The 10,404-nt window shown below is 35.3% G+C and overlaps 1 protein-coding gene across 3 annotated transcripts in view; it reads right to left on the minus strand.

Annotated features, from left to right (window-relative positions):
- pdzd2 (PDZ domain containing 2) overlaps positions 1–6,429 on the minus strand; it is a 131,887-nt gene extending 125,458 nt beyond the window's left edge. For all 3 annotated transcript variants that reach the window (XR_012406201.1, XR_012406204.1, XM_009301708.5), the window contains exon 1: positions 6,234–6,429. The gene's annotated coding sequence lies outside the window, so the exon portion shown is untranslated. The remainder of the gene's footprint in view (positions 1–6,233) is intronic.
- Positions 6,430–10,404: the final 3,975 nt, after the last annotated feature.

Raw genomic sequence — 10,404 nt, forward strand, 5'->3', positions numbered from 1 at the left:
GGTATTGAGTTTGGTCCTGACAAGTCTCTCTTTCAAGGGCTATGTAGCCCTTCCCCTTAACCCTACACCTTCAAGATAAAGAGAATTGGAACACCCCTACCCCTTCACTTGAACATGCAATACAAGGGGCAGGGTTAAAGGCAAGGGCTAAGGGGTAGAATTAGGATTTAGCCTAAATGTAAAAAAATAAAACTTGTACCACAAGCTAATCATTTTGAAACATCTATTGTCCTTAGTTAGGTGAATTCAAGTCAATAATGGCAACACCATTGCTATAGTTCTAATGCTCTAATGTGTAATGTTTGATATTAAAATGCACTTTGATTGAGGCAATGCAATTTGGTCATACTTTAGTTTAATACCAATCCTCACTATTAACAAGTGGACTATTTCCTGCCTATTGAACTTGCACATGATTAAAATATCTCTGGAAATATTAGTCTGCTTTAGTTTCTGATACACATTATCATTATTTACTACTTTTAGGCGCCATGACCCATGCACCACAAGAAAAAGATTAATATTCAAATTTCATACCAGCAAGATCCATTCAAATATGCCTTTATTCATCTCTGAACTTTGACCATCCATAGCAGCTCGATACCAGAATTTATGTAAAGCACCGAATGCAAACCACACATAGATAAATCATTTGTATGCTCTACATTACATCCAGAAGCTTCAGTCTTTTCTATTAAACTGGCCATCCTTCCCTACTGGGGCAGTATGAGACGTAAAGATGTAATCCCCCAGATGCGAATTTGATCTAGAGGGGGCGGGTTGGTTCAGTGCTGTGGTTTTCGCTCTGGATGAACCATGCATTGCAGTGGGGCAGTGTGCCAGATGCTGTCCAGCTTAACCCAAAAACAACATCTGTACCACAACCCACTGACACTCCCCTGCTCCCAGTCTTACCATTCTCTCTGGGACGCACCATTACGTGGTCTTTTTTTAGACTGTATATGCTGCTTTTCACTTTTTCCAGGACGACCACTGTGCTTCAGCACTAACGGTTGCTGCTTGGCCGCCGGCTAAAAGAGCAATCTAATTGGTAATTCAGCGTAGAATCGGAGTGAGAGTACAAAACCTAAAGTGACGTATCAAGTAAACAATTCAAGTCAGGAGGGAACACAAAATTGTTGCTGTTAGCTGTAATTTTACTGCATTCCTCAAATATTTGCAAACGATATGGATTCTTAGATTATCGGACATATTTGCACCTGGGAATCCCTCCGTGAACAGTGACAATTACTGTGACAATGGTCTTAACACCGATTTGTTTACACTTCGGTCCTTTCATGCTCCGGTTTCTCTTTGTGGAATGAGAAAACAAACATTTGCATCAACAGTTGTGGCAAGATACATCCTCTCACGTAGGCGCATAATGTATGCACTCCTTTCAGTCGGCTGCAGTTCATTTGCTGTGTTTATTGGTCCACATGGGACCAGACGCAGCTGATGAAAGTTGGTTATGGTCAGGAATAGATGTTTAGCGTCGCCTTAGAGTGTCCCGGGCATAATGGTCTTCGATTTCCAGTTGGAATATGAAGTGAGGATGCTTGCAAACTAAGGTTGTCAAAAGTATACAGACGATATACAAACAGCTGCAATGTATATATTTGTTTGTGCTAGGAGAACAGTGATGAAGAGCAGATCGACTGATAGGGCAGGTACACACCAAGCTGATGCCAAACACCAAGCACATTCATTTCAATTCATCTTTATTTCTATAGCCCCTTCACAATGTAGATTGTGTCAAAGCAGCTTAACATAGAAGATTATAGTAAGTTGAAACTGTGTCAGTCCAGTTTTCAGAGTTAAAGTTCAGTTAAGTTCAGTGTGGGTCATTTTCACTGCTGAGAGTCCAAACACTGAAGAGCAAATCCATCGATGCGCTGCTCCACAAGTCCTGTACAATGCAAGCCAGTGACAACAGTTACAAGGAACAAACTTCACCATTTTGCAAAGTGAAGAAAAAAAAAAACCCTAAGAGAAATCAGGCTCAGTTGGGCACGACAATTTCTCCTATGGCAATCAAAACCCAATCGTGTTGCTGCCTTCTAATAATCCATATCGTTTTAAAATATTAGATAAATGTAGGAAAATTATAGCTGGCCTATTTGTGTTCCTGCTTGACTTTAATTGTTTACTTGCTAAGTATTTTCACTCAGATTTGTTGCTGAATAACCAGTGTGGAATAACAATGCTAAATCAGGCCAAAGAGCTCCAATGTTAACCCAAGGAGAGGCAATGTGTGGACGCTAAGTGAAGCTGGATTTATACTTCCCCTGGCGCCACACCGCACATGCCCGCTGACTGCGTACGCATCTCAAGAAATGGACAAGGCTTTTTACCCGCCCCGTTCGCCGTTGTGATATTCTTTAAAACAACAGGGGGCGGTCAAAAGAAACCAACCGCAAAGTCAGACGGAAGTAGAAAGTTTCCGGGACTACAGTATATCATTAATATAATTGAAGATTTTTAAACTAAATGTTTTTTTATTATTCTTTATAAATTATTTTAATAATGTTTTTATAACCATTTAAGATTTTTTTTTATCAAACTTTAATGCATCACTTGCTTTTGTTCATATTTTGGACAGTTTACCTAATAAATTTTCTTAAAATATTAATGATAACAGAACATGGGTTGCTCTAAAAAAAAAGTACACTTACTAAAAAATACAGATTTCTTTAGACTTAGCCCGTTCCACAATTCACACATTTCTGTCTGTCTAGTTTCTGTTCTATTGTTATGCTAAAAAGGAAGTAATGGTCCAACATTACTGACCATTATCACCAATAAAGACAAGAAAAACAAGCATCAGTAAACCAATTGTAAACCGATGGGTTCAAATATTCTTTTCCAGTTATCAAAGAAATAATTTATTCCTTGATTATAGTTTTATGATTATAGTTTCTTGATTATGGTTAATAAATTGTTTTAAATTAAAAATTGTAATATATACATCAGCGTAAAACCTATGACTGGTGGAAAAATATATTTCTGTAATTGTGTACTAGGGTCTCTACTTTTGCAGGCTTTTTAAAAAAAAAAAAGCCTACTTTTTTACCAGGCTTGACAGATCAAAGAAGCCCAATGGCCGACAATGGCTTGGTGTGTCTCAGCCCTTAGTGTGAAATGGGTGTTTTTAAAATTTTATTGTCAAATGGTTTCAAAGTCACTACTTTTGACAACCATAATGCAAACTGGACCTTTCCTGTTCGTTTCAGCAGCGCCGGAAACGCCAGAAGACAAACCAAACCGCCAAGCATCACAACATTAAAACACTGATTTGAAGTGGTATATAAAAATCAGACCAAAACACAAAAAGGTAAATGAATTACAAATGCCCGAAGCATTGAGAATCAAAAAAAAAAATGTATAAAGAAATACAAAACTATTTAAGTTATTAGGTAAAAGCAATAATTTAAGTTTATTGCAAAATATGTATTTAAAGTATGGCTGCAAAATAAATTAATTAAAAATAGCAATAACAGTTATCAAAAGCTGACATTGTTATGCATCTTGCCAGGGAATCCCAGTTCTGTACAAAAAAAAGTACTTTTGCACACTTTTAGGTTGTAGTAGAAGTTTGTAAATTAGGACAAAAGACAGAGAAAACAAGCGGGTCAGCAGCACAGACTTCAACTATATTTAGTAAACACAGGGCACAAAATAATTACTGTCATATGTTGAATCTAAAACTGTAAAAGGTTTTTAACGTATAACCTTCAAGATAAAGGATGAACAACAGCATTAAATTACTGTCATATTAAAGATATTTGCTTATAGCTCAGGCTTTTGAATTTTTTTTTTTTTTTTACTTGTACTGCACAATGGATTAGAACATTACTGGAAATATGGAAATATAAAATGAAAATAAGGATTGGTTTTGACAAGTAACAAACAAATCATTGCAAGGAAAGCCATTTGGCCAATTAGAGCAATAACTCAATCTAATTAAAAAATATTCCTCGTCATGAGCTTATTTCCTGTTTCAGACCTTATATGGTACTTCTCAATAAGACTAATATACACAATGAGAGACAGGTCATTGTGTACATTAGATCACTGGATATTTATTCTTTTCCCGGAGGTATAGAAACAATGGTAATGGGAGGACGAAATGCTGACTGCAATGACATGACAGTGTGTATTTCTCCCACTTCAGCAGAAAGCCACACAAACAAAAGGAGGAGGCTTAGACAAGTGAACACTTCTAACGTCTGAGCACATAAATGGTCGTGTACAAAAGAATGTAGGGTTGTTGCGATACCATTAATTAATCTTACGATCCTATACCAGCTGAAGTATCACGATACCAAGTAGTATTGCGATACTGCAATTCATAATTCAAATTATATAAAAAAATTGTCAAAAAAAGCTATATTTTTATGCTATTATAGGCCTACTTTAATTTATAATTCCCTTAAGGCCAAAAAGTATTATTTGCACATCACTTCACCTACAATTTATTAATTCTTTTTGTTTATTTTGTAGATAACCGACCAACAAAGAATACATTAAAATAAAGATACAAATGATAGCAAATCAAATTTGTTACAAAAGAGCTTTTTTTAGTCTTATCAGGTAATAATCCAAAGTAATTCAAATTTTCACTTTGAGTCTGCTTTTTTGTTTTTAAGGGATTATAGCATTTGTTGTAGCAACTAAATCATATTAAGAGGAACACAAAAATTAACCGATTCAGATGTGAGTTCGAACTGAAGCATTAAAAAACATGCAATAGGTTACCATACAAGGCACAAGTTTTGCAACTTTAAAGGGCTCCTCAGACTATTAAAATAAAATGGTCTATTGTTGCACAAACGTGTGAGCATTTCAGTGACTTTTCCACATGCAACATTGTGTATTGTAGATAAACCATTAATGACGATACTACCGCTTACAAACTAAAATGGCACCGCCAGTACTTGAGCCATAGTATTGCGATACTACCATTGTACAGGTAAACCGTGCAACCCTACAAAAATGTATGCAGAGATTAATTAAAATAACTGTAAAATGCACTGCGCAATTACATTTTATAAAATATTAAATTAATTTAACTGTATACAACACAAATAGCCATATCACGATGCTTACAAACCTGTGCGTCAACTTATTTTATTAATTTATTTACTTGCTTTTTTATCATTAGAGTGCTGGTTCAGCTCAAAATAACAATTCTGTAATGGTGTACGCACACTCATATTAGTTCAAACCAAGGAATTTATGCAATTTATGCATCTCTAAAACACAAATATATATTTTAATCAAATTTTATATAGTTCTGCCCCATACAATGTCTACTTAACAAACATTGTCTAAGGAAATAAAAAAATAAGAATTCCACATGATTTAAAAGGCTTAATCCAAGACTTATGAAGAGACTTGATCACTTTATAAATGCAGAATTTAAATTTGGTTACAAAAACAAAAACGATGCTTGCTTGATGTGTGGAAACCAATAGGGTCATTCTCATTTGTCACAGAATCAGTGCTGTTTCTCCTTGCGCGTCAAGCAAGTATGGTTGAGCTTTATTGATCATTATTTATGCAAATAAATAAAAATTACACCAGGGCTGTGGGATTTGAATCCAACAAATAAAAATAATACTAATACAACTCTTCATTAGCACTGTGCTTTTTATCTTATAATCAAACTGTAGTAAATTGCATGATTATGACTCGTCATGTGATGTCAACATGGTAGCATAAACTCATTGCATGTAGAGTGAAAGTTTTTTTTTCTTTCTTTAAGACTGATATGAAAGCTACCTCGTCTAAATAATTACAAGCATAACTCTGAGTAAATCTGTGGAAAGAAATGTACAAATGAGTTTAAATGTAGTGCCCGAATTAGTTATGAGACCAGAGCTGAAAACTTCGACTGCCAACAGACTCAATTCAATTCAATCCAAAAATAAGAGCTTTATTGGCATGACTTGCCAACTGACTCTATTTAAAAGTTGGCAAACGCACAAATGTACCGTTAAAAAGTACACAGTTAAAAACAATGGGTATTTTAAATGATAATAGATACATTAACAAGCTCTAGTATGGAAGTAATAACCATGGAGTGTGGTAATGCCTCACTATGGATAAATCAAGAGAGAAGTCCGTTATTTAACATATATCAATGAACGTACTGGCAAAACCAGCCAGGGGGGGAAAGCGACATTAGTTCTGTGAAGGAAGACTCAGTGAAGTTATAAACTAAAACTTACCATCGTGTTAGCACTTTGTATTTCCATGACCTGAAGAAAATCTAATCCAAATCAATGAAAAATGCCGCGAATCCTCCAGCGGTGCTCTGTGAAAAGTACCATGCGCGCACTGAACAGCTGAGCACTTTTCGTCTGTGTGTTAGTATAAAAGTTCGCCTCCCTTTTGGTCAACTTTGACAACTCTTTCACAAAGGATGTAGCCGAAACAGTAAAGGCTCAGTTTTAACACATGCACGCGATTCGCCGTGTGGAATGACGCAGCGAGTGGGCGGAGCTACAGTGCTGCTGCTGTTTAATTAGCTGCTGCTGCTGGGTCTGTCTGTAAACACAGAGTAGTTGTTAAATGCCTCGTGGTAGATTGATTCTTTTAAGAACCATTTTTGGCAGTTTTAGGATTTAAAACTTTTTTAGATAGAGTTACAATTGTATATTCCCAAATGTTCCCAAATGTTCAAATGTTCAAAGGACAGCTTATGCAGACAGATGTGTGTGTGCTTTTTTGTTTAGCTACTTTTGGATTGTGTGCTGACTGTTTACATGTTATATTCTGTTGAATGTGGTGTTCATTTATCTAACCTCATATATTTAATGAATTCAGCTCATTTCAGGTATACATGTACAAACAGTGCCATAATAACTGCAGAATATACCAGATACATAATTGTATGTGTACCTAAAATATGTATTGTAGAATGCTTAAAAAGGTTTAAGTACAATTCCTGTGTTATATTTTGGTTTATGATTATGTTGTGCAATGTGGGGCTTTAAGGGGCTGAATTCACACAGTAAAACCAAACAGTCAACTTTATCAAATAAAATGAGTGTAGTTACCTTAAATTGATTTTAAAGTTAATTCTACTCATTTGAAGAGTTTTGAACTCAGTACTTCAATTTAAATGGAGTAAGTTCACAGTACTCATATAGATTACTTTTTTTAAAACTCAAATGGTGTGTAGCAACCGGTTTTCTTAAACGGTTGGAGTTGCTTTAACTTATTGGGTTTTACAGTACTCGGTTGATTTGAGCTCTCTTCATTTATTGGGTTTTACTGTGCTCAAATTGCTTCATTTACTCATGGATTAAGTTGACAATACTCACTGGGATTAATTTTTGAACTGAAATGGTTTGTTGCAATCAGTTTTCTCAAATATTTTGAGTTACCTTAACTTTTTGGGATTTACAGTGTAGAAAAAAGCAAGTCTGCACACTCAAGATTGGGGGGGGGGGGGGGTCCATAAGTAGAGACTGGTATGTTTTTTTTTTTTGAGAGAGAGAGAGAGAGTTGTTGTTTCAGCGAGCTAAAAGATTACTCTCTACAACATGCAAAACTTAATTAAAAAGACAAGTTTGAACTGTTTCACGCTTCCCAGCCTTCTTCAGTCAGTTCAGTGTTTTTTAAATAGTTCTTAACATCTGGCAATACCAAAAGTGTTGTCTGGGCATGGCACATCAAATCATAAAAGCTATGGCTTAACAAGTTCTTTTTAGACCCGACTTGCCCTGCATTTCACTCATTTTGTGTCTTGATAATTATCACATACCTAGAAACTTGAATACACAAAACTTTTGTGAGGCGCTCTGTTGAATTGGGGCTGGAAGGAAATTTCATAACCGCTTTCATCAAACAGAAACATGAAAGTACAAAAACTTCCCTGCTTTTTTCATTTGCTCTGAAATACAATTGGAGATCCCTGTTGATGATGAAAATGGAGATTAGAAATGTTATGATTACCATAGAGTTGTTGATTTTTCAGCTTTATTTTTTTATTAGTTATGTCCCATTTCACCTTAAAATGAATATTTCTCAGTATTTATGGATGGTAACACTTAACTTAAAGGGGGTATTCATGAGACCATCATAACACAATTATAGTTATGACATGACACTTCATGAATACAAATGAGATTTTATGCTTGCTTAAGACAACTGTAAATAAGTGTCATTCGCTCAGTTAGGTCATTTTGTCAATGCAAAGGTGACATTGTTTGAGAAGTCTATTTGATGATATTTATAATGTGTGTCATGCCAGGATTATAAAGGTGTCAAGTAAATTCCAAAGTGTTAAGTAATAAAAGTGTTTCCTTATTTATTTACCCCCATTTTGTTTCAAACCTGTTGATTTTGGTTGGTTGTTTGCTTGTTTGGTTGGTTGTCTGGCTGGTTGGTTGCTTGCTTGGTTTGTTGGTTGTTTGGATGGCTGGTTGGGTGGTTGGTTAGTTGGTTGTTTGGTTGGTTAGTTGGTTGTTTGTTTGGTTATTTGGTTGTTTGTTTGTTTGTTTGGTTGGTTGGTTGGTTTGTTGGTTAGTTGCTTGTTGCTTGGTTTGTTGGTTGTTTGGTTTGTTTGATTGGTTGTTTGGTTGATTAGTTGTTTGTTTGTTTGTTTGTTTGTTTGTTTGTTTGTTTGTTTGGTTGGTTGGTTGTTTATTTGTTTGTTTGGTTTGTTGGTTAGTTGGTTGGTTGGTTAGTTGCTTGGTTTTTTGGTGGTTTGGTTGGTTGATTGGTTGTTTATTTGGTTACTTGGTTGTTTGTTTGGTTGGTTGGTTGGTTGGTTGCTTGGTTGGTTAGTTGGTTAGTTTGTTGTTTGTTTGGTTGTTTGTTTATTTGTTTTTGTTTTTGTTTGTTTTTTTTTTTGGTTACTTGTTTGTTGGGTTGTTTGGTTGATTTGTTGGTTGGATGGTTAGTTGGTTGGTTGCTTGGGTGCTTGGTTTGTTGGTTGTTTGGTTGGTTAGTTGTTTGTTTATTTGTTCGTTTGTTTGTGTGTTTGTTTGTTCGGTTTGTTTGTTTGTTGGTTGGTTCATTGGTTTGTTTGTTGGTTGGTTGGTTGGTTTGTTGGTTTGTTGTTTGCTTGATTTGTTGGTTGTTTGGTTTGGTTGATTGGTTACCTGGTTGCTTGGTTTGTTGTTGGTTTGGTTGGTTGGTTAGTTGGTTGTTTATTTGATTGTTTGGTTGGTTGTTTGGTTTGTTGGTGGTTGATTTGTTGGTTGGTTGGCTGGTTGGTTCATTGCTTGGTTGCTTGCTTGCTTGGTTTGTTGGTTACTTGGTTGGTTGATTGGTTAGTTGGTTGTTTGTTTGATTGTTTGGTTGGTTTGTTGGTGGTTGGTTGGTTAGTTGGTTGGTTGGTTGGTTGGTTGGTTTGTCGGTTGTTTGGTTGGTTGGTTGTTTGGTTCGTTAGTTGATTCGTTGTTTGTTTGTTTGGTTGGTTGTTTGTTTGTTTGGTTGGTTGTTTGGTTTGTTGGTTGTTTGTTTGTTTGTTGATTGGTTGATTTGTTTATTGTTTGATTGAATGCAATACATTGAAGGTACAGATGTGAAACAACATATAGAAATGATGGCAAAATTTATTTTTGGGTGAACTGATTTGGATACCTTGAAATACTAAATCATGAACATGATATACAATTGTTTGGAGACAAATATTCAAGCATAAAAACATTTATGTTCAAACATTGGCTTTCGTTTACAGATGAAATATTTAGAATAGGTCGAAGAAGATGAGGTAATGTACTCTTCAACTGCGGGAGTCCATAGAAACAATGAGGTACACGGTCATTCTTGGGCCCAGGTGGTTTTGATTTGGGAGGCCCTTATGTGCCTTTAGATCATTTATTATTTCAAGAGAAGTGAAATTAACTATGAAGACAATGTTACACTTTTAGACCTATGGACACCCAAATAATGACCACCGGTCCTGAAAAGTAATTAAGACAAGTTTTGAAATTTGAGGGACATGTTTTACCATGAAGGAAAATAAAAATCTGAAAATATAAGATGAACAGTGCCTTTAGAGAGCACTTAGTCCATTATTTCTGCATTTTGTCATTCTTTGATGTTGAAATACCAGTTTCAATTTCCACACAAAATAACCATGTTTATTTATTTATATTTATTCATTAAGCAGATGCTTTTATTCAAAAAGAAAATAGAAGGAATCAAAATTACAAAAACCAGTTATACAGTGTAGGTATGACGAGTCTCAGTTAGTACAATTCAGTGCAAATATTACTGACAATAAATAAATGAGTTCATAAATTCATTTAAAAAGAAATAGAATAAAAAATGCTTGTTAGAAGGTCAAATGTTGACAAACCTTTGACACATTTCTTGAAAATAGCTTAATTCCCCTCTGCTCTGGTTAAGTTAGGCAGATTGATCCACCAGCATGAAACTGTT

Source organism: Danio rerio, chromosome 5 (assembly GCF_049306965.1).
Source record: "Danio rerio strain Tuebingen ecotype United States chromosome 5, GRCz12tu, whole genome shotgun sequence".
Lineage (NCBI taxonomy): Eukaryota > Metazoa > Chordata > Actinopteri > Cypriniformes > Danionidae > Danio > Danio rerio.